Source organism: Schistocerca piceifrons, chromosome 10 (assembly GCF_021461385.2).
Source record: "Schistocerca piceifrons isolate TAMUIC-IGC-003096 chromosome 10, iqSchPice1.1, whole genome shotgun sequence".
Taxonomy (NCBI): domain Eukaryota; kingdom Metazoa; phylum Arthropoda; class Insecta; order Orthoptera; family Acrididae; genus Schistocerca; species Schistocerca piceifrons.
This window is the reverse complement of record NC_060147.1, coordinates 95852537-95875394: the sequence shown is the minus strand read 5'-3', so window position 1 is coordinate 95875394 and position 22858 is coordinate 95852537. Positions and strand designations below refer to the sequence as shown.

Genomic DNA, 22858 nt, shown 5'->3' with positions numbered 1-22858 from the left:
ATCACTCCATTTCATATCCCTTACAAAGTGGTCCGCCCAGGTATTTGTATGAGTTGGCCGATTCCAACAGTTACTCATTGATATTATAGTGATAATAATACTTTTTTTGTATTGTGAAGTGAAAACTTTTACATTTCTGAGCAATTAGAGCAAGTTGCCAGTCTCTGCACCAAGTTGAAATCTTATCAAGATCTGGCTGAATATTTATGCAGCTTCTTTCAGATAGTACTTCATTATAGATAACTGCATCATCTGCAAAAGTCTAATTGTTCTCATAATATTGTCTGCAGTGTCATTAATATACAACATGAACAGCAAGGGTCCCAACACATTTCCTAGGGGCACACCCGAAGTTACTTCTATATCTGACAATGACTCTCCATCCAAGGTAACATATGTGCTCCCTACCAAAAAGTCCTTGATCCAGTCAAGAATTTCACTTGATACCCCATATGATCATACTTTTGACAATAAGTGTAGGTGTGGTACTGAGTCAAACGCTTTTCGGAAATCAAGAAGTACTGCATTTACCTGACTGTCTTGATCCATAACTTCCTATGTCATGTGAGGAAAGTGCAAGTTGGGTTTCACATGATCAATGTTTTCGGAATCCTTGCTTGTTGGCATTGAGGAGGTCTATCTGTTCAAGATATCTCATTATGCTTGAGCTCAGAATATGTTCTAAGATTCTACAACAAATTGATGTCAAGGGTAGTTTTGTGGATCACTTCTACAACCCTTCTTGATGACATGTGTGACCTCTGAATTTTTCGAAGAACTGGGCATATGTTTTTGTTCGAGGGATGTATAATAGATTATAGTTAGCCCCCCCCCCCCCCTTTTCTAACTCAGACACAAATTCAATATAGAATATTTGCTTTGTTATCTTCAATTTGTGTTCCTGTGTCATTCGCAAGGGACTGGACACTAACTTGGGTGCCACTAACTTACGACCAGAATTTCTTTGTGTTTTGTGATATATCATTTAACAATATTCTGCTACGGTAGTTATTAAAGGCATCATGCATTGCTTTCTTGATAGCCAAATGCATTTCAGTTAGAATCTCTCTATCTATAGTCCTACGCTTTGTTTTACTCCTACTATCCAGTAGTCTTTGTTTCATTAGAACTTTCTTTACTGTGACTGTATACCATGGAGGATCCCTTCCATTACGAACTGTTCTGCTGGGTACATATCTATCAAGTGCATACTCTGCAAACCACCTTGAGGTGTGTGGCAGAGGGTACATCCCATTGTACCAGCTATTAGGATTTCTTCCTTTCCATTCATATGTGGTGCATGGGAAGAATGATTGTTTGAATGCCTCTGCACGTGCAGTAATTATTCTAATGTTATCCTCATGATCCCTATGTGAGCAATATGGTGGGGTTGCATTACATGACATTAATACTTGTTCCTTAGATCATGAATACAACATTTTGTAATGATGTGGAACATGTCAGTTTAACGTTCGATACATGTGTACTGCATATCAAATAGAGTCTTGTCGCTTATTATTTCCAAAATTACAAATCCTAATTGTACCCTCCATATACATTTATGAAATTATAATCTTCCCACACAGCAGACAAAAATTATTTGAGGAGAATCATTTTAGCCATACATATAACACAAGAAATAAAATAATTTTATGCTCCCACACCCCAGTTGAAATTATATTCACGGACTCCACAGTATATAGGGATGACAATATACAAGAAGTTAATGGGCAAAAACATATTTAATATGAAGCCAGAAATTTTAAAAATGTGGGTAAAGCAGATTCTGTGGGAGAAATGCTACTATTCAATAGATCAATTCATAGACAATGAAATGATAATTTGAGCAACGTGTAATTAAGTTTTAGATTTTATTGTATGTATATATAACCAAATTGTATTATTATTATTATTATTGTTATTATTATTATTATTATTATTATTATTATGCTGTTTGTTAACATCAGCTATTCTTTGTTTATGGTGAAATTTTACCACAATTTTACGTGATTTCTGTACCTGAATCATATGATTTATGTTATGTACACTATGAGACAAATAAACCACAATTCACATCCTTCCTTCTAATGTTGTTGCTGTGCATTATGTTATTATTTTAGAATTGCAATGGGTTATTAATGACAACTTTCAGAAGTGAATATATGTATTGTGGAGGTACTGTGCATATCCCAAGTTCCTTAAATAAATGTCTGTAAGGTGATCTTGTATGGGCTCCAATATTATTCTCAATACATGCTTTCATGCAATGAATACTTTTTCTCTTAACGAAGAATTACCCCAAAATATGACACTGTTTGAAATCTGTGGATGAAAATAGGCATAGTGGGCTAATTTACTGATCTGTTTATCACAAAAATTTGCTGTATCCTTAATAGCATAATAAGCTTAGCCCAACCGTTTCAGCAGATCATCAGTGTATTTCTTCCAATTCAATTTCTCATCAATGCACACATCCAAAAATTTTGAATATTCTGCTGAGAGTCCATTTGCAGAGAACTAAATAATTTTCTGAATGACATTATTTACAATTTCCCCAGCTAATTCTTGTTCGTTGGGTGTGATTGCTCCACTGTTATCATCAGCAAAAAGAACTGGCTTTGCATCTTCATGAATGTAGAGTGGAAAGCCATTAATATCTAGAACAGTTTTGTGATTCACTCAGTCAAAAGCCTTTGAGCGATCACAAAATATCCCAGTGGGTGAGGGTTGGTTATTCAGAGCATTTAATATTTGATCAGTGAAAGCATACATACTATTTTCTGTTGAAAAGCCATTCCGAAAACCAAACTGACATTTTGTTAATACTTCATTTTTCTAATATGTGAAGCTACTCTTGAACACATTACTTTTTCAAGAATTTTGGATAAAGCTGTCAGAAGTGAGATTGGGTGGCAGTTGTTAGCATCAGACCTATCCTCTTTTTTATGTGATGGTTTAACAATAGCATTTCAGTCTATCTGGAAAAATGCCCTGTTTCAGTGACCTACTAGTATACTCCTAGAGTAACAATTTAAAGCCAGTTCTTGAAATTCGGTTAGTAGACTATCCAGGATAGTTTATGTCTATCTTCAAGAGTCTGCCAGTTCAGTTTCTTCAGTATGTCTGATACTCTCCCAGGGATCAAGCTAACCTGTGACCGTTCATGCTACCCTTTTCCATATACGTTCCTTTTCCGTATATGTTCCTTTTCTGTATATGTTCAGTACCCCCTGTTAGCCCTATTTGGTAAGAGTCCCGCACCCTCGAGCAATATTCTAGAATGGGTCACACAAGTGATTTGAAACCAATCTCCTTTGTTGACTGCTTGCACTTCCATAGTATTCTGCCAATAAACTGAAGTCTACCATCTGTTTTACTTCATGACTGAACCTATGTGATTATTCCATTTCATATGCCTACAAAGGTATTTCTATGAATTGGCTGATTCCAACAGTGACTCACTGATATTATAGCTATAGGACACTACATTTTTTCAATTTGTGAAGTGCAAAATTTTACATTTCCAAACATTTAGAGCAAGTTGCCAATCTCTGCACCATGTTGAAATCTTGTAATGATCTGACTGAATATTTATGCAGCTTCTTTCATATAGTACTTCATTATAGATAACTGCATCATCTGCAAAAAGCTTTATTTTACTATTAATATTATTTGCAAGGTTATTAATATACAATTTGAACAGCAAAGGTCCCAAGACACTTTCCTGGGGCACATCCAAAGTTACTTCTACATCTGATTTGGACATCTCAGTGTGGTCGGGTCTATTTGTTGTCATTAGATGCAATATATTTCCATTGTGAGTGTGGTTCCTTTGTTATTTTCAGAGAAGGCATTTAGTAATGCTTCACAGGATGCCTTATCACACCTACCATGTTTCAGATATGTGTATGGTTACGTACCGCACACTTTTGAAACAACAGCTAAGAATGTGTTTGTAACGTAAAGATTATTAGTCAGTGTTGTGTTAGCATGAAAGGTGCTGTTCCTTTTAAATAAGGTCATGTTGTGAAGCACAAATCTCAAATGCAGCATCATGCACAGCAATTTAACAGAATCCCCTTTTCATTCATTCATTAACACACAATGTTCCATAAATCCTGTGCTGAAACAGAGATTTCAGGAATAAGGAACAAACCAAATTACATATTGACCAGCAGAAACTATCATTGTTGCCTACTTCTGTGTAGTATAGTAACAGCAAAATATGATTAACATTATTCTACTCTGACTGATAATTAATTTGTTGGCCTCCATTTCTATGGATTTTCAGTATGTTGGGTTGTATGCTTATCCTGTCCCTTTTCATAGAAAAACGTGACTTGGATATATATGTATGTACAATTTAAAACAGTTTGTGTGCTATTACAGAAAATATAGTTTTTTCTGTCTATATGACTCAAAAATGGCTTCAGATATCCAAAACTAGTTGTAAATTAAATACAAAAATTGAACCTTGCCACTTTGGCTGTTCGTATATCAAACTTCACAACTCTGTTGGCTGTATGCACACCTCTGTCCACATTAAACCCACTAACTGCCAACAGTGCAATACTTACATTTCCACGGCTGTCATCCTCCCACACCAAAAAAATCCCTCCTCTGCACCTTATCCATACATGGACAGTGTGTTATAATAATAAAAAAAAACAAATACATATATGAGTGAAAAAAATTAAAGGAGAATACAATTGCATTGTTAGAAATGTTCTGCTTGTACGAATTTAGGCTATTTGGATTTCCTCTCCTACATTTCAATTGTAGATGCAGGCAGCCGACTTCAAGGACACCTGTGCATGTCAAAAAATGAAGAAAATCCTCCTTACTTGGCTCCACTTCACTTAAATTAAAAAAAAAATTTAATACTGTTGTTAAATCATCTCGTATTCATACACACATAGAATACATAACACTCGCAATACTTCATACTTTAAGCAATACATCTTAACCATCCCTCCACATATGAGAGAGTGTGAAAACAAAATCATGTACAAAGAAAAATTAGTGATGTTTTTTATTTATTTATTTTTCATTTGTCTACACCTTACCGTGCATTCATAATTAATGTCTTTTCCGATGCTTGTGGTCGATTGCCATTTCATTTTTTTTTTTTTTTTTTTCTTAAATAAATTTTAACCTTGCCATATTGGGTGGGGGGTGGGGTGTCTTTCACCATGTACCTACACAACAGCTATCTGCAGTGTTGAGAACTCCCTCACCTGGTACACTGAAGTGTTCATAAAGGTCTTCACAGGCAAGCAGTGCCCTCCTGAACCTGGTCCTCAAACAGATTTCCTCTGCCATATCCTCACACACCGCCAACCCTCCCATCAACCCCAATGATCAGCTACAAAGGAACACATCCAGTGTCACCCCACACTAGAACAACTAAACCATATCCTTTGTCAGGGCTTTGACTCTCTCTCATTGTACGAGGAAATGAGGGGCGTCCTACCCGAGATCCTTCCCACACTTCCTATAGTGGTGGTCTGTCGCCCGCCTGACCTACTACCATCCTAGTCCACTCCCACGCCAGCTCCTCTCCCAGCTGTTTGTCACAGGTAACATATCCCTCTGGAAGACCAAGTTGTGAGACCTGCCCAATCCACCCACCCAGCACTTCCTACTCTAGTCCTGTCAAAGCCTTATCCTACTCCATCACAGGCCAGGCCACCAGTGAAAGCAGCTTTTTTTTTTTGTCATCAGTCTACTGACTGGTTAGATGCGGCCTGCCACGAATTCCTTTCCTGTGCTAACCTCTTCACTTGCAACCTACGTCCTCAATTATTTGCTTGACGTATTCCAATCTCTGTCTTCCTCTACAGTGTTTGCCCTCTACAGCTCCCTCTAGTACCATGGAAGTCATTCCCTCATGTCTTAGCAGATGTCCTATCATCCTGTCCCTTCTCCTTATCAGTTGTTTTCCACATATTCCTTTACTCTCCGATTCTGCGTAGAACCTCCTCATTCCTTACCTTATCAGTCCACCTAATTTTCAACATTCGTCTATAGCACCATATCTCAAATGCTTCGATTCTCTTCTGTTCCGGTTTTCCCACAGTCCATGTTTCACTACCATACAATGCTGTACTCCAGACGTACATCCTCAGAAATTTCTTCCTCAAATTAAGGCCGGTATTTGATATTAGTAGACTTCTCTTGGCCAGAAATTCCTTTTTTGCCATAGCGAGTGTGCTTTTGATGTCCTCCTTGCTCTGTCCGTCATTGGTTATTTTACTGCCTAGGTAGCAGAATTCCTTAACTTCATTGACTTCGTGACCATCAATCCTGATGTTAAGTTTCTCGCTGTTCTCATATCTACTACTTCTCATTACCTTCGTCTTTCTCCGATTTACTCTCAAACCATACTGTGTACTCATTAGACTGTTCATTCCGTTCAGCAGATCATTTAATTCTTCTTCACTTTCACTCAGGATAGCAATGTCATCAGCAAATCGTATCATTGATATCCTTTCACCTTGTATTTTAATTCCACTCCTGAACCTTTCTTTTATTTCCATCATGGCTTCCTCGATGTACAGATTGAAGAGTAGGGGCGAAAGGCTACAGCCTTGTCTTACACCCTTCTTAATACGAGCACTTCGTTCTTGATCGTCCACTCTTATTATTCCCTCTTGGTTGTTGTACATATTGTATATGACCTGTCTCTCCCTATAGCGTACCCCTACTTTTTTCAGAATCTCGAACAGCTTGCACCATTTTATATTGTCGAACGCTTTTTCCAGGTCGACAAATCCTATGAAAGTGTCTTGATTTTTCTTTAGCCTTGCCTCCATTACTAGCCGTAACGTCGGAATTGCCTCTCTCGTCTCTTTACTTTTCCTAAAGCCAAACTGATCGTCACCTAGCGCATTCTCAATTTTCTTTTTCCATTCTTCTGTATATTATTCTTGTAAGCAGCTTCAATGCATGAGCTGTTAAGCTGATTGTGCAATAATTCTCGCACTTGTCGGCTCTTGCCGTCTTCGGAATTGTGTGGATGATGCTTTTCCGAAAGTCAGATGGTATGTCGCCAGACTCATATATTCTACACACCAATGTGAATAGTCGTTTAGTTGCCACTTCCCCCAATGATTTTAGAAATTCTGATGGAATGTTATCTATCCCTTCTGCCTTATTTGATCGTAAGTCCTCCAAAGCTCTTTTAAATTCCGATTCTAATACTGGATCCACTATCTCTTCTAAATCGACTCCTGTTTCTTCTTCTATCACATCAGACAAATCTTCACACTCACAGAGGCTTTCAAGGTATTCTTTCCACCTATCTGCTCTCTCCTCTGCATTTAACAGTGGAATTTCCATTGCACTCTTAATGTTACCACCGTTGCTTTTAATGTCACCAAAGGTTGTTTTGACTTTCCTGTATGCTGAGTCTGTCCTTCCGACAATCATATCTTTTTCGATGTCTTCACATTTTTCCTGCAGCCATTTTGTCTTAGCTTCCCTGCACTTCCTATTTATTGCATTCCTCAGCGACTTGTATTTCTGTATTCCTGATTTTCCTGGAACATGTTTGTACTTCCACCTTTCATCAATCAACTGAACAGGGTATTCACTATTACTAGCTGAAACTTGTTACAGAACTCAATTAGTCTTTCTCCTCTTTCATTCCTTGTCCCAAGCCCATATTCTCCTGTAACCTTTTCTTCTACTCCTTCCCCTACAACTGCATTCCAGTCGCCCATGACTATTAGATTTTCATCCCCCTTTACAATACTGCATTACCCTTTCAATATCCTCATACACTTTCTCTATCTGTTCATCTTTAGCTTGCGACGTCGGCATGTATACCTGAACTATCGTTGTCAGTGTTGGTCTGCTGTCGATTCTGATTAGAACAACCCGGTCACTGAACTGTTCACAGTAACACACCCTCTGCCCTACCTTCCTATTCATAATGAATCCTACACCTGTTATACCATTTTCTGCTGCTGTTGATATTACCCGATACTCATCTGACCAGAAATCCTTGTCTTCCTTCCACTTCACTTCACTGACACCTACTATATCTAGATTGAGCCTTTGCATTTCCCTTTTCAGATTTTCTAGTTTCCCTACCACGTTCAAGCTTCTGACATTCCACGCCCTGACTCGTAGAACGTTATCCTTTCGTTGATTATTCAATCTTTTTCTCATGGTACCCTCCCCCTTGGCAGTCCCCTCCCGGAGATCCAAATGGAGGACTATTCTGGAACCTTTTGCCAATGGCGAGATCATCATGACACTTCTTCAATTACAGGCCACATGTCCTGTGGATACACGTTGTGTGTCTTTAATGCAGTGGTTTCCATTGCCTTCTGCATCCTCATGTCGTTGATCATTGCTGATTCTTCCGCCTTTAGGGGCAATTTCCCACCCCTAGGACAAGAGAGTGCCCTGAACCTCTATCCGCTCCTCCGCCCTATTTGACAAGGCCGTTGGCAGAATGAGGCTGACTTCTTATGCCAGAAGTCTTCGGCCGCCAATGCTGATCATTTATCAAAATTTAGGCAGTGGCGGGGATCGAACCCGGGACAGAAGACGTTTCGATTATGAATCAAAGACGCTACCCCTAGACCACGGGTATTAGTATTATTGTCAGTCAGCTGTCCACCAGGATAAGGGCATCCATTTGATAGTTTGTCAAGGAGGTAGGGGGCATGCTAGATCTGGGGTTGTAAATTTTTAATATTTTGGAAGATGAACGACAATTTGTAAGTAGTCATAAAGAAGTTCCCAGTTCCCACCCTGTTAAAAATCTTTGTAATACTCACTTTTAAATCATCTGACTACACTATATTTTTTCCTTTCCATGAGAGTGGGGGGGGGGGGGGGGAGTGTCCTTGCCCTGCCGGGGATGGGCTCTCTTGCACCAGGATGAATAGCCACCAGCAAATGGTTACCGAGAGCAAAATTGGCCACGAAGTTACACAACATGTCACTGTATGCAGCATGCTCTGTTTGAAAGGTTGCGTCACAAGCTGGGGCATCTCAATCCTTCCTTCCACCACCAGCTTCTCTGAACTACTCAGATGGGGTTATCCTTGCAACACTTTCTTTGCTTCTGATCACCCTAGCCTCAACCTACGGTAACCTATGTCCCTCCCCACACCATCCAATAGTTTATCCTTTCTCTGTCCTGCCACCCCCTCACAGATTCACATCCCGATGCTACTCCACACCCCGGCAGCCATTCGTCACATGCCTAGCTCATGCTCCTGTCACCTCTCGCTCATTGCTAACTGACAAACTGGCTTCCTTCCGCCACATGACTGGGCACTCATCCCCAATCCATCCCCTGCCTCTCTCTCTCTCTCTCTCTCTCTCTCTCTCTCTCTCTCTCTCTCTCTCTCTCTGCCCCTCTCCCTCCCTCCCTCTAACCACCCCACCCAACACAACCCCCGCTCAAAGAAAGAATTACTCCAAAAGCTAGCAAGTTATCTTTGTTTATGTGTGAGCCTATCAACGATGCTATGCTTGTGGTTTTCAGTGAGTGGCTCCCTTAATCCAAAAGTATTTACATATTGATATGTATGTTAATTACTTCCAGATTATCTTTTATACATGTTGTTGTTGTGGTCCTAAGACTGGTTTGATGCTACTCTATCCTAGTCTGTCCTGTGTAAACCTTTTCATCTCTGTGTAACTACTGCCATTTGCATCCGTCTGAACATACTTGACAGCATTCAAGCATTGGTCTTCCTAAACAAACCGAGCAGGGTGGCATATTCAGGAGGACGTCAGCTCAAATTCACATATGGCCATCCATTTTTAAGTTTTCTAATCTTTGTTCATTGTTGTTCTATAGCACTACATTTCATTCTCTACCTGTCTGAACTGCTTATTGTCCTCATTTCACTTCCGGACAAGACTGCACTGCGGGCAAATACCTTAAAAAAAGTGTTCCAAACCCTTAAATTGATATTACGTGTTAACAAATTTCTCTTATTTAGAAATGCCTTTCTTGCTCTTGGCAGTATATGATTTTTTGTTCCAAATAGCAAAACTTATCTATTACTTTTAGTGACTCATTTCCTAATCTAATTCCCTCGGCATCATCTGATTTAGTATGAAATGCTCGAAATTCCCACCATTAGCTCTAAGAAAAAATTCCAGTGGATTGAGATCAACAGAGCCAGTAGACCAAGATGTTGCTACCCATTTCCATTAATTTGGGAAACACTGATTTAAAATTTTTCATACTTCGAGAGCTGTCTGGAGATGGTAGGGGTAAAGGAGTTGCTCTCGTAACACTTACCACACAGTGACATGCCATGAACCACATGTAGTGATATAAGTATATTACAATGTCTTCCAGCAAAACATTTGAATGTTCCATTAAAAACTCACTGTATGATTTTCCAGTCAGTGTTTCATGGAAAATGGAAGGTCCAATTAATCTTTCACCAGTTATGGCAGCCTATAGATTAATGATAAATTGTTGTTGATGTCATGTTTCCAAAATTTCAGAATGATTCTCATCTGCCCATACCTGAGCGTTGTGAAAATTCTGCACTCCATTCCCGGTGAACTTTGCTTCATCAGTGAATAGTGTGTAAGACAGAAAGTATTGGTTCTCGACTCACATCCCCTGCAACCTAGTATAAAAAGCTTTTCTGTATTAAAAATGTGTTTCAGTAAGATCTTGCGCTGTTTGGAGGTGGTAGGGGTAAAGAAGTTGCTCTCATAACACTTTCCACACAGTGACATGGCCCATGCTCAGTTTCTGGTATTTCTGTAGTGCTGCCTCCATTGTGGTCCTAAGTATAATGAAGCATGCTAGATTGCAAATCAAGTGTTCTAACTCCATTTGATCTTCCACAGTGAAATGACCTTTTTCTGAAAAGAGTCTGTTTCCTTAAGACATTCCTGTATTTCAGAAGAAAACTCAGTCATCAGTTGCACTATATTTTGATTTTGCTACACCAGTTTCTACAGATTTATTTGTCATCTTCAGATGCCTACAAAATTAGGACTATTATAAATCTTCAGACTTTGGCTATATGTTTAGTATAAGAAATGTATTACATGTTCATGTGTTTTTTTGAAACATTTTATTGTTTGGTAAATGTCTATTAGGAAATAGTTCAGGGAAATGTTTGGCTTCAGGTGCATTGTGATTTGTGACTCCACATATCAGGTGCCTGTTTGTCATGCGATGATTACATTTTAGCCACAAATGTACAGTACAAACTGGTCCAATAAAAATACGGCCAAGCAGGCATCACATTTGCGATGGAAAGTCAGACACAGTGAGTCACTCTTTAGCTGAAGTTGCTAACACACTCTTGTTCAATGGCGCCTCTTTCAGAAACAGCCAATTTGATTTGTAGCAGGGGATCAATGTTCAGTATACACTAAACACTAGTCCAATAAGTACTGTAGAAAAGCTCCCACTACTGATTGTGTTCTCTGTACTAAAAAAGCACTGGGTCGTCAGGCCACAAGTGGCCGACCGGGACCGTCCGACCGCCGTGTCATCTCACTGAGGATGTGGATAGGAGGGGTGTGTGGTCAGCACACTACTCTCCCGGTCGTTATGATGGTTTTCTTTGACCGGAGCCACTACTATTCGGTCGAGTAGCTCCTCAATTGGCATCACGAGGCTGAGTGCACCCCGAAAAATGGCAACAGCACATGGCGGCCGTGATGGTCACCCATCCAAGTGTCGGCCAAGCCCGTCAGCGCTTAACTTCGGTGATCTGACGGGAACCGGTGTATCCACTGCAGCAAGGCCGTTGCCCTTCTGTACTGAAAGGATTTGTTTATTCACTAGTATCATCGCAACTAAGGTAAATATAAAAGGCTTGGACTTAGTGCTTCCCAAAACAAACAGCCTTTGTAAAGAAAAAATGCCTGTAAAATCAAGCTGGAAATTTGAAAACAAAAAAAGACAGAAACGAAGCAAATGTGTGGTAACAAAAATGTGTGTGCACATGTCTATATGAACAGATTTGCTTCTTTTAAGTTCTCTGTCAATTCCCCAGAGGTTTCCCACATATTATTAAAGAACCTGTGCACTGACAAAGTCAGTATCTGTCTAATACAAATAATGGAGTTATATGGAAGTTACATTTCTGAATACAAGTATATAAATTCTAGAAGTAATGTTAACGAGATATGCTTCTACTTTGTATTTTAAATATTAGGGTATTTTTAATTTCCTGCTTGATGTCCAGTAACAAACTGTTACAGGCTTTTGCATCAGATGTAAAACTCCATTTTGAACCTTGGTTTCATTGATTGTTGCTCGAGTTTCATTAATTGACGCCCTACACAACACTGCCCATAAGCAGGTGGAAGCTGTATTGGCCACAGTGAGAGGTTTCGCACTGCTGCCCTGGGCTGCTGCACCATTGGGATATCTGAGATGAATGCTCTGGCACTCCTGGAGTATAGCATCATTTGGGATCCCTGACACCACTACATCTTCTGATTTGCATGTCCCAGCCAGTCTCTGGCAGCAATGGTGAGCAGTGGTGGGACAGTAAATCTCTGGGCAGAAGGTGAAAGTGGGTACTGGCTGCACAGCTGCCCCTGAGCATCTTAAAAACAGGTTTGAGGTATTGTCTGCTACAGAAATTATGTCTAGCCTGTACAGGCTGCTTCACCTGTTGAGACTAGCCGACCTTCCGGAGAGGTCTGAACAAGCACAGAGGGAGATATTGCCTATCATTGGGAGCTTCAGTGTTTCTCGGGTGATGGAGTTACTCTGAAAAATACCGCACAGGTCAGACAAGAAGGCCAGTGTCACTCCGTTTGCCTGACAGGGGGTCTCATCAGTTGAGTGTACTAGGTACAACCAGCCGCAAATTGTCGCTCTTGTAGGCACGGATGGTGCTTGCTGCCTGGATGAGAGGCCATTCTTGGTTCCTGCAGGTAGCTGGATGTGTTGATGAAGAGATCTAGCCTCATCCGTAGGATGGAAGCAGAGCTACCATTTGCAGCATAGTTCCCATAACCCATCGTGGTCCTCAGGTTTGAAGCAGAATGGATGGTCTAAGGCTAAGCATCTGCTGGAACTGAATTCAACTGTTAGCCGTATATGACTGCACACAACTAACTAATGCCAAGATATTTTTTGCCATTGGGCCGTCCCACTGCACACAGTGAAGCCAGCCACATATGACTGTACACTGCCAGCTGACAGACGGATCCCAGTGAAATGGGATTGGTTGGACATAGTGTTTCGTAGCAGATGCAAGCGAGTGCTTGTGTCTGGTTGTCTTTTGCACTTAATTACCAACTATGGATGTAGAGAAATTTGTGAATGAGAATTGGTCACCATGCAATATCCAAGACAAGATATATCTCCTCTGTGATTTAGAGGAAACTATGATTGAAAGCTGCAGAGGACACGAATGTAAAACTTTAATCATAACGTAGCAAAAAACGTAATACAAAGATCAGATTTATTGAACATGTGATAAGTGACATTTACACTGACATTCAATAAGACTGTTAACAGAATTCTAGAAACCATATTTAAAAACAAAATTGAGAAGAACCTAAAGAAACTCCACAGTACTGTCTTGCCTATGTCTATCAGATAAACTTAGTATGGTGTGGTGACAGAAACAGTACAAATCTTGGAAAAAAGCACATGTTGTGTTATTTTTCTATTAAATTCTCTGCTCTTTTTATACATCAGTGACCAGTTATAAGTACTCCAATCAATAAGACTTTTAAAAATTCTAGAAACTGTATTTAAAATCAAAATTGGGAACACCTTCAACCATATGTTCACCATATGTATCTAGTATTCTTTAAAGTACTCAAACTGCTTTGATTCATGCACTTCCCTTTAGCAAAACAGTGCTATATATTTGTGTGTTATAGAATACGCTGCATAGACACTGTGATTCTCGCTGGCAAAGCGGAAAGTTTTGTCGATTCTGCTAGCTGGCGCAGCTGATGGTTCTTCACCTTCCTTGTCAATTACAATTTTCTGTAAACAGCAAATACATTTGAGTATGTCAACACTATCATGCTTACAATTTCAGTTCTTGTTTGCAGCAGTCTCCATTTACTTATCATTATTACGAACACATATGTTCTATCACTTGTCTCATCTTAGAAAAACACCTGTTGAAAGTATTTTGCTTTGATCCAACTTTTGCCATTGAGAATGGTCTCATCAGGTAAGTTTTCAGTGAATTTATCTCGCAAGTGCCAGATCTTACTCAGCTACAGTGGATGAGCTTCATTGGTTAGCCATAGTCGTACGACTGTACGGACAGTCTGTAGTCGGACGAATACGGCTCCAGAGGATGACCAACCTAAACCAGAGGCTATTGGGTGGAGAATTGTTGGATTCCACTTAACTGAACAGGTGTAGACTATACCCAGGAAGCAGCTGCTAGGGGTAGAGGAGTACTTGTGGCATGCCCATGTGGGTTCTTTAGGATAGAGAAATCCCTCCAATAAGAATCCAAATAAAGTAATATTTGTCAGCACAGATCAGATCAAGGAAATGTTAATATAATGGTATTAGCTAACTGCTGGAACATCTACAGAAAGGTCCTGGAACTAGATGGTAACAGAGTACACATAGTACTAGGGACAGAAATCTGGCTGAAAGCAGGTGCAAGTAGAAGTGAAATTCTAAATTCCCATTGGAATGTATATCACAAAGATAGGTTCATTGGTGGGGGAGGTGTGTTATAGTCATAAAAAAATATGGTAATGTATAGTGAGATTAGTTCAGATTCTGAATGTGAAATAATTTGGGTGAAGACAAGTGTTAAAGGTGGATCAAATAAGATCATTGGATTGTTTTGTAGATCCCCTGCCTCAGCAGCCGCAGTGGCCAAACAGTTGAGATGAAGCTCAGAGAATATTTTGCGTAAATTTGCTGGTCCTGTTCTAGTTTTAGGTGGAGATTTTAATTTACTAGCTATTGATTGGGAGACTCAAGTGATTTGGACAGGTAGTAAGCACAGAAAATCCTATGTAATTGTTCTAGTGCTTTATCCGAAAATTGCCTTGAGCAGTTAATCAGAGAAACAGCTCTTGAAGATAACATCTTAAACCTGCTGGTGACAAACAGACCAGAACTCTTTGGCCCAGTGTAGAACAGTCAGTCAGTGATCATAAGTCCATTACAGCATTACTGAATATGGCTGTAAATAGGAATAAAAATAAAGGCAGGAAGATCTTTTTGCTTATCAAGAGTGACAGGAGAGAGATTACAGATTACCTGAGTGGTTAGCTCGAAAATTTCATCTCCAGCACTAACAATGCTGACTATTAGTGGAAGGAGTTCAAGAGTGTTGTGCAGTACACTTTAAGACTGGTGTGTGCTGAAGAAAATTATGAGGGATGGGAAAGACCTGCTCTGGTTTGACAGATGTGTTAGAAAACTTCTACAAAAGCAAAGGAAGCTTTACTGCAAATTCAAATGTAGCCAATGCTGCACAGACAAGGCAAAAATTAAATGTAGCCGAAATTAGTGTTAAGGAAAGCTGTGCGTAAAATTCTATCTACACACTTTACGGCAAATCCTAAGAAGTTTTGGTCTTATGTTAAATCAGTAAACGGATCAAAGCCATCTGTCCAGACACTTTGTGACCGTAATGGCATTGAAATGGAGGACAATGCAGAAAATGCTTTTTCCGAAGCTGTTTCACAGAGGATGATCGCACTCCTTTAAATTATCGCATGAACGACGAAATTGCTGATATCGAAATGGGGTGGAAAAGAAATGAAATTGCTCAACAGAGGGAAGGCCATCGAAATTGATGGGATACCATTACATTTCTACATAGAGTTTTCAAAAGAACTTGACCGCTCTTCTACTACCTGTGTAGGTCTTTGGAGGAGCAAAGCGTTTGTGATGATTGGAAAAAAGACAGATTACTCCCATTTTCAAGTAAGTTCATCAAACGAACACACAAAATTATGGGCCTATATCTTTGATGTCGATCAGTTGTAGAATTTTGGAACGTGTTTTACGCTCAGCATTGTGACGCATCTGGATGCAAAAGTCTTCTATGTAGGAACCAACATGGGCTCCAAAAACAATGATTGTGTGAAACACTGGTTGATTGGCCCATCCGTGTGATCCAGAAAGCGGTAGATACAGGCACCCAGGTAGATGCCATGTTCCTGGAGTTCCGGAAGGCATTCGATACAGTGCCCCCTAATGAACAAAGTATGAATGTACAGAATATCAGACCAGCTGTGAGATTGCATTGAAAAGTTTGTATCAAACAGAACACATCATGTCATTCTGAACAGAGAGAAATCTTCAGACACACAAGTAACTTCAGGCATGTCCCAAGGGAGTGATAGAGGATCATTATGTTTCAAAATATACTGTATATAAATGACCCAGTAGGTAATGTCAGAAGTTCCGTAAAGTCTTTCGCGCATAATGCTGTTCTATACAGAGATGTTGCGATGGTAGAAAAGTCTAGCAAAATGCAGGAAGAATGCAGAGGATTGATGATGCTGAGTGTGGGGAGTGGCAATTGACCATCAACATAAACAAATTCAGTGTATTACAAAGACATAGAGAGAAACACCCATTACTGTGTGATTATGTGATTGCAGAACAATAACTGGAAGCAGTTACTTCCATTAAATATCTAGCAGTATGTGTACGGAGTGATTAAAATTGAGGGACTACATAAAACTAACTGTGAGTAAAACAGATAGCAAACTGATATTTCTCAGGAAATGTAGTCCATCATGAGGAAGTAGCTTACGTAACACTTGTTTAATCAAGACTTGAATATTGCTTGTCAGTGTGGGAGCCATACTAGGTAGGACTGATAAAGGAAATAGAGAAGATCCAAAGAGGAGCAGTATATTTTGGTACATGTCCATTTAGCAAGCACAAAAGTGTCACAGAGATGATCAACTAACTCCAGCGGCAGACACTGCAAGAGAGATATTCTGTGTCGTGATATGGTTTGTTGTTGAAGTTCCAACAGTGTATGTTCTTAGAAGAGTCAAATATATTGCTTGCTCATATGTATATCTCCTGAAATGACCAAGAAGATAAAATCAGAGAGAATACCACATGAAGCATTATTGGTAATCATTCTGTCTGTGAACTATTTGTGACTGAAACATGAAAAGCGGGATAGTGACAGTGGTTCACAAAGTACCCTCCACCACACATTGCTAGTAGGTGTTTGGTTAGACATATTCATTTATCCTGAACAAAGCTGTCCCAAAATGTTATATCATATGATATGAGGAAATGAATATATGTATCTTAAACAAATTTCACTGTACCATTAGTGACAACTGTGGACAATATTCATATCACAAAGGTAGCTGGATTCAGCTACTTCGCAAATATCTGACTTCGATGAGAACTGACTGTATTACCCTCAGTCCCAGAAAGTGTATTGTCTCTTGCATCATTTAACATTTCACATTGGTAGGACAGCTGAATTATTGGGGCAAGTACAATCTATATACGAGCTGTGTTCAAAAATTAAATGACTTTTTATTTTGATGAAAAAATATTTATTTATTCATCAATATTCATGTTGCCCCCTTAAAAGTAATCCCCCTCAGATACAGTAAACTTGTGGCAACGCTTCTTCCAATCCTCGAAGCACTTCTCATAAGCACTTTTTGGTACAGCCTTGAGTACTTCTGTGATGCAGTTTTTATTTCCTCAGTCGTAGAAAACCTTCATCCTTTCATAGGTCTCTTCAGTCTTGGGAACAGGAAAAAGTTGCTGGAGGCCAAATCCGGTGAATATGGTGGCTGAGGCATGATTGTAGTGTTGTTTTTGGCCAGAAAATGTCTCACAAGCAACGATGAATGAGCAGGTGCATTGTTGTGATGCAAAAACCATGAATTGTTTTTTCCACAATTCTGGAGGTTTTTTGCGTAATACTTCTCGCAAACCGCGCGTAACATCAAGGTAATACTCCTTATTGACCATACAACCTTGAGGCAAAAATTCATGATGTACTGCATCACGGTAATTGAAAAAAACAGTGAGCAAAACTTTGACATTTGATTGAACTCGGTGTGTTTTTTTCGGTTTTGGCTCTCCGAGATGCTTCCATGGACGATTGGACTTTTGTTTCAACGTCATAACCGTAAACCCATGTTTCGTCACCAGTTGTGCCCCTTTTGAACAAATCATGATCGTCATTGATGCCATTCATGAGCTCCTGAGCGATGCTTGTGCGACAGTTCTTCTCATAAAAATTGAGAAGTTTTGGAACAAACTTTGCTGAAACACATCTCATGCCCAAAACATCTGAAAAAATTGCATGACACAAGCCGACCAATATGTCAACATCCTCAGCAACTTCTCTTATGGTAATTCAAGGATTTTCCAAAACAATTTTCTTCGCAGCTTTAACGTTATCATCTGTTGTTAATGTGCTGGGAGGTCCAGAGCGAGGTTCACTATTGGCATCTTCTCGACCATCTTGGAAGAGCTTGTACCACTCGTAAACATTTTTCTTACTTAGAGCAGACTCACCGTATGCCACTGTCAAGATTTCAAGTGTTTTAGAGCACTTGATTCCATTTTTCATACAAAATTTGATGCAAATTCTTTGCTCCAGTTTTTATAGTAATCGAAAATCACTGAGCACACTACAACACATCTGACCTTTATATCTGTCAAAAACAAACGAAGTTTGCTGTACACTTGAAACTGTGGACATATGTTCGGGACATGTGTACCAGCATAACAAAAAAAGTTAGGCTAATCAAATGTAACATTGTACATGCAATTTGAAAAGTCACCTTACAGCCCTTGTATATAAATATGTAGATGTTTGTGTGTTCAAAGTCGTTAATCTTCAAAAGTTCTTGACTGATTGCTTTGAAATTGTGACATAATGTTGCATTCTAATAAAGGTAAGTTTGTAGGTACCTAATTCGGAGTATATGTATATTTGTAAAATAGAAAGAAACATTCCACATGGGAAAAATATATTAAAAACAAAGATTCCATGACTTACCAAACGGGAAAGCGCTGGTAGATAGGCACAATAAAAAAACACACAAACACACACACAAAATTTCAAGCTTTCGCAATCAACGGTTGCTTCGTCAGGAAAGAGGGAAGGAGAGGGAAAGATGAAAGGATGTGGGTTTTAAGGGAGAGGGTAAGGAGTCATTCCAATCCCGGGAGCGGACTTACCTTAGGGGGAAAAAAGGACAGGTATACACTCGCGCACACACACACATATCCATCCACACATATACAGACACAAGCAGACATATTTAAAGGCCTTTAAATATGTCTGCTTGTGTCTGTATATGTGTCTGTATATTGCAAAAGCTTGAAATTTTGTGTGTGTGTTTGTGTGTTTTTTTTATTGTGCCTATCTACCAGCGCTTTCCCATTTGGTAAGTCATGGAATCTTTGTTTTTAATATATATGTGTATTTGAGTATATGCGTGGCTGGGTACAGCTAGTTGTGTATAAAAAGAACAGGAAGTGCTAAATTATGCTGCAACTGAAAGTTAACCTATTGACTATGAATGAAGGTGTCCTTCCCTCGATGACTGCTGTATTATTCAATTAGTCAGTTTCTGGTCTGAATCTCTAATCAGCTGAAAGTAACACCTTTAGAATGATGAAGCCTTTCCATATTCCTTCCGTCGTATGTCAGTGCCCCACAGATAACATGATGACAGGAGGAGCCCCAGGACTGATTTTATTCCATTACAGATTTTTCTGTGGGTTAATGTCATCGTTTAAGGCAAATGTCGGGATTATTCCTTGGGAAATGACAGAGCCAATTTCCCTCACCATCCTTGACTAGTTTGAGCTTGTGCTCCAGTGACCTCATCACTGACATTATATTAAACTGCAATTTTTGTTCTTTCTTCAAGATGAGATGTGAATTGAGATATGCAATAACAGACAGAATTAACTATGAAAAAGTATTGCTAGTGCTGTGTTATCAAAAAATGGATCTGCTGTATCCATGTCATAAAAAGAGTGACTGTAAATCTTGTACCATGAACACAGGAAACACTGCTGGTTGTAGTTAATATCCACCATTCGTTTTTGAAATTAGCTGTATGGTGGGGGAGCATCAGTGAGTGTCAGTTGTCAACCCCCCCCCCCTTCCCCCCCACAAAAAAAGGACTGTTGCAATTACAAACAACATTATTATTACCAACATTCATGCTATCTTCAGATAGTCAGTCCATCTTGGGTAGGGGTGTGATCTGCAGCTGTCTCTGTTCCTAGTCCTTGCAGGTCATTTTCCCTTCTTTTTTTTAAATATAATAATATGAATATTTGTGATGTTAACACTTGAACTGTTTGTTGTGAACCTATTGCTCACCATTCATCCAAAAAGTACTGAGACTGGTTTTATTCCTGGTATATAAGTGACATCAGCACAGTAACTATAATGGCAGCTTGAAAGAATAACTGTAAACAACAGATTTGCATTTGACCAGTTAGCTGTGAGCAAGCATTGTTAAGTAGTGGACATGCGGCCTTAGTGTGTCACTGTCGTAATGCCACAAATTGCAACGGCCAAACAAAATGAACATCTCTAAATCAAGTATTCCAGACAGTCTCCAGAATGTTTTGAAGAAAACTGTGTGTACAAAGCTTGTCCCTCATGCCTTGACTACCAAACAAAAACAGCTATGTGAGGACACCTGTCACAACTCAATTGAAATGAAAAATAGGGTCAGTTCTTTCATGGAAAACATCACAGGTGAGGAGACTTGGGATCAGTAAGAACTTGCAGCAAAACAATGTACTGCAGAATGGGTCTCCGATGGTTTGCCAAACCTGAAAATGGCGCGAATGTGATGTGCAAGTTGAACAACATCCCAAAGAAGAGTTTTTCTGACAGTTTCTCATTGTTGTCTGACAATTCTGTGCCTTGCACTCAATTGGGTGGGGAGGGAGAGGCTACATAGAACATGTGGAGTATTAAAACCATCACCTGAACTTTTTTATTTGTTAATACAGTCTTGAAACTTTTTGGAGTGACAGGGGAGGCCTGTTTAGCTATCATCTGAACTGTGCCTCATAAGGTCCAGTTGGACTCTTAATTAGCATGCTTACATCATCAGCAAAAATTACAGTGTTTGAATTGTTATTTAAAGTCATTGAAGGTCATTTTACCATTGTGTAGGTAGGAGGTTAAAGAATATCTTTAGCGTCTTTATTTAATGCTGGTTCTTGAAACTTTGTAAACATGCTTTTTTGGGATAACTACTGTCTATCATCAAGAGCATGGAACCTGAAGGTAAATGAAGTCAAGGAAGAATACCAGTAGATTATAATGGAAAAGTTATCAAAGGATGAACCAAAAATAGGAAGAAAAAATGGCGACAATTTAAAAGTTCTATGGTAGAAGCAGCAGTAGCTGTATGCGGAAATACAAGTGGTAAAAACAGTGGAAAGAGATGCCATAGTGGAATGAAAGATTGAAGCAGGTAATGGGAAGGAAGAACAAGGCCTTTAGACTGTTGTTCTGATAAAGGACCGAGTTAGCAAGAGAGGAGTATAAGAAAAAGAAGAAAGAGGCAAATAAGACAGTGACTGTGTGGAGAAGAAAGTGGATCGGAGAATGGAAAAAAGTGATGTAGGAAGATAGCAGAGGCAGTAAGAAAGTGCTGCATAGAATGGTCATAAGTACGAGAAGAGGTTTGAGAGAGGATGCAGCGTGATGGATAAAAATGGAAAAGAGGTTAATAACAAACAGACACTGAAGATAGTGTGGGAGGAGTACTTTGAGCACTTGCGAATTCCAAACAGACTTGGAGATGAGGTAGAATTAACTTGGGAGGGGGGACCTGACTTGGAAAGGAATGGAAGTGGCACTGAAAAAGACAAGATGAAAGGACGAAAGGCACCAGGTATGGATGAATTAAGTGTTGAAATGGTGAAGGCAACAGGGGAGGTTGGGAAACAGTGGCTGTATTGTGTGACAAGGGTTGTGTGGCATGAGAAGAAGACTCCATAAGATTAGAAAAAAGGAACTAATTGTCATATATTCAAGAAAAGGTGTTGGAAGGAATTAGAAACTACAGGGTAGTCACAATGATACCACACTGTGCCAATGTATGGAAAAAGATCCTGGAGAGCAGAATGCAACCAAGGGGCAAGAACAAATTGAGAGAGGAACAGCATGGCTTCAGACCTAGGAGGTCAACTTTTGACTTCATATTTGCAGTGAGGCAGCTCCAGAAGCATCACCATGAATTTGGGGAAGACCTCACAGGCCGTTCTTGATACAGAAAAAGTATTTAATTGTGTCTAGAAGAAAGCTCTGGGAAGCACTAGAAAAAAAGAGAGTGGAAAAATAGACAACAAGCTTAGTGGAGTAGATATACTGTGGAAGTCTGAGTTGTGTGAAATTGGAAAATGAAGGACAGATTGATTCCAGCAAACAAGTTGTGTGAAACATGGCAGTTCTTAGTCACCTCTCCTCTTCATTGTGGTCTTGAGTAAGATAACACCTACTAACTCACTCACTCACTGGTCATGCCGGGCTTGAGAGTCCATTACCGCAGCAACGTGTTTTCGCCATGTGTCCCTGTCTTGGGCTATTTCCTTCCATTCACCTTCAATACCTCGGCTCCTCAAATCAGCCTTCACATTGTCCTTCCATCTACGCCTCGGTCTCCCCACAGGACGTTTTCCCTCCAAGTGCCCTACCAGTACTCTGCGCGCTGCCTTGCCCTCATCTATTTGAGCTAGATGACCTGCCCATTGCAGCCTACATGATTTAATAATACTGATTATGTCAGGGCTTGAATAGAGTTCGTGAACCTCTTCGTTATGCAGTTTTCGCCACTCTCCGCTAATGTCATCCCTTTTTGCTCCGAAAATTTTCCTCAAAATTTTGTTTTCAAATACTCGAAATGGCTT

The 22858-nt window shown here is 39.7% G+C and overlaps 1 protein-coding gene and 1 pseudogene across 1 annotated transcript in view; one reads left to right on the top strand and one right to left on the bottom strand.

Annotated features, from left to right (window-relative positions):
* The window catches only part of LOC124718720, a 211695-nt gene that overhangs the window by 7047 nt on the left and 181790 nt on the right, over positions 1–22858 (top strand). The gene's annotated exons all lie outside the window — the stretch shown is intronic.
* On the bottom strand, positions 11644–11761 carry LOC124719284 (annotated as a pseudogene).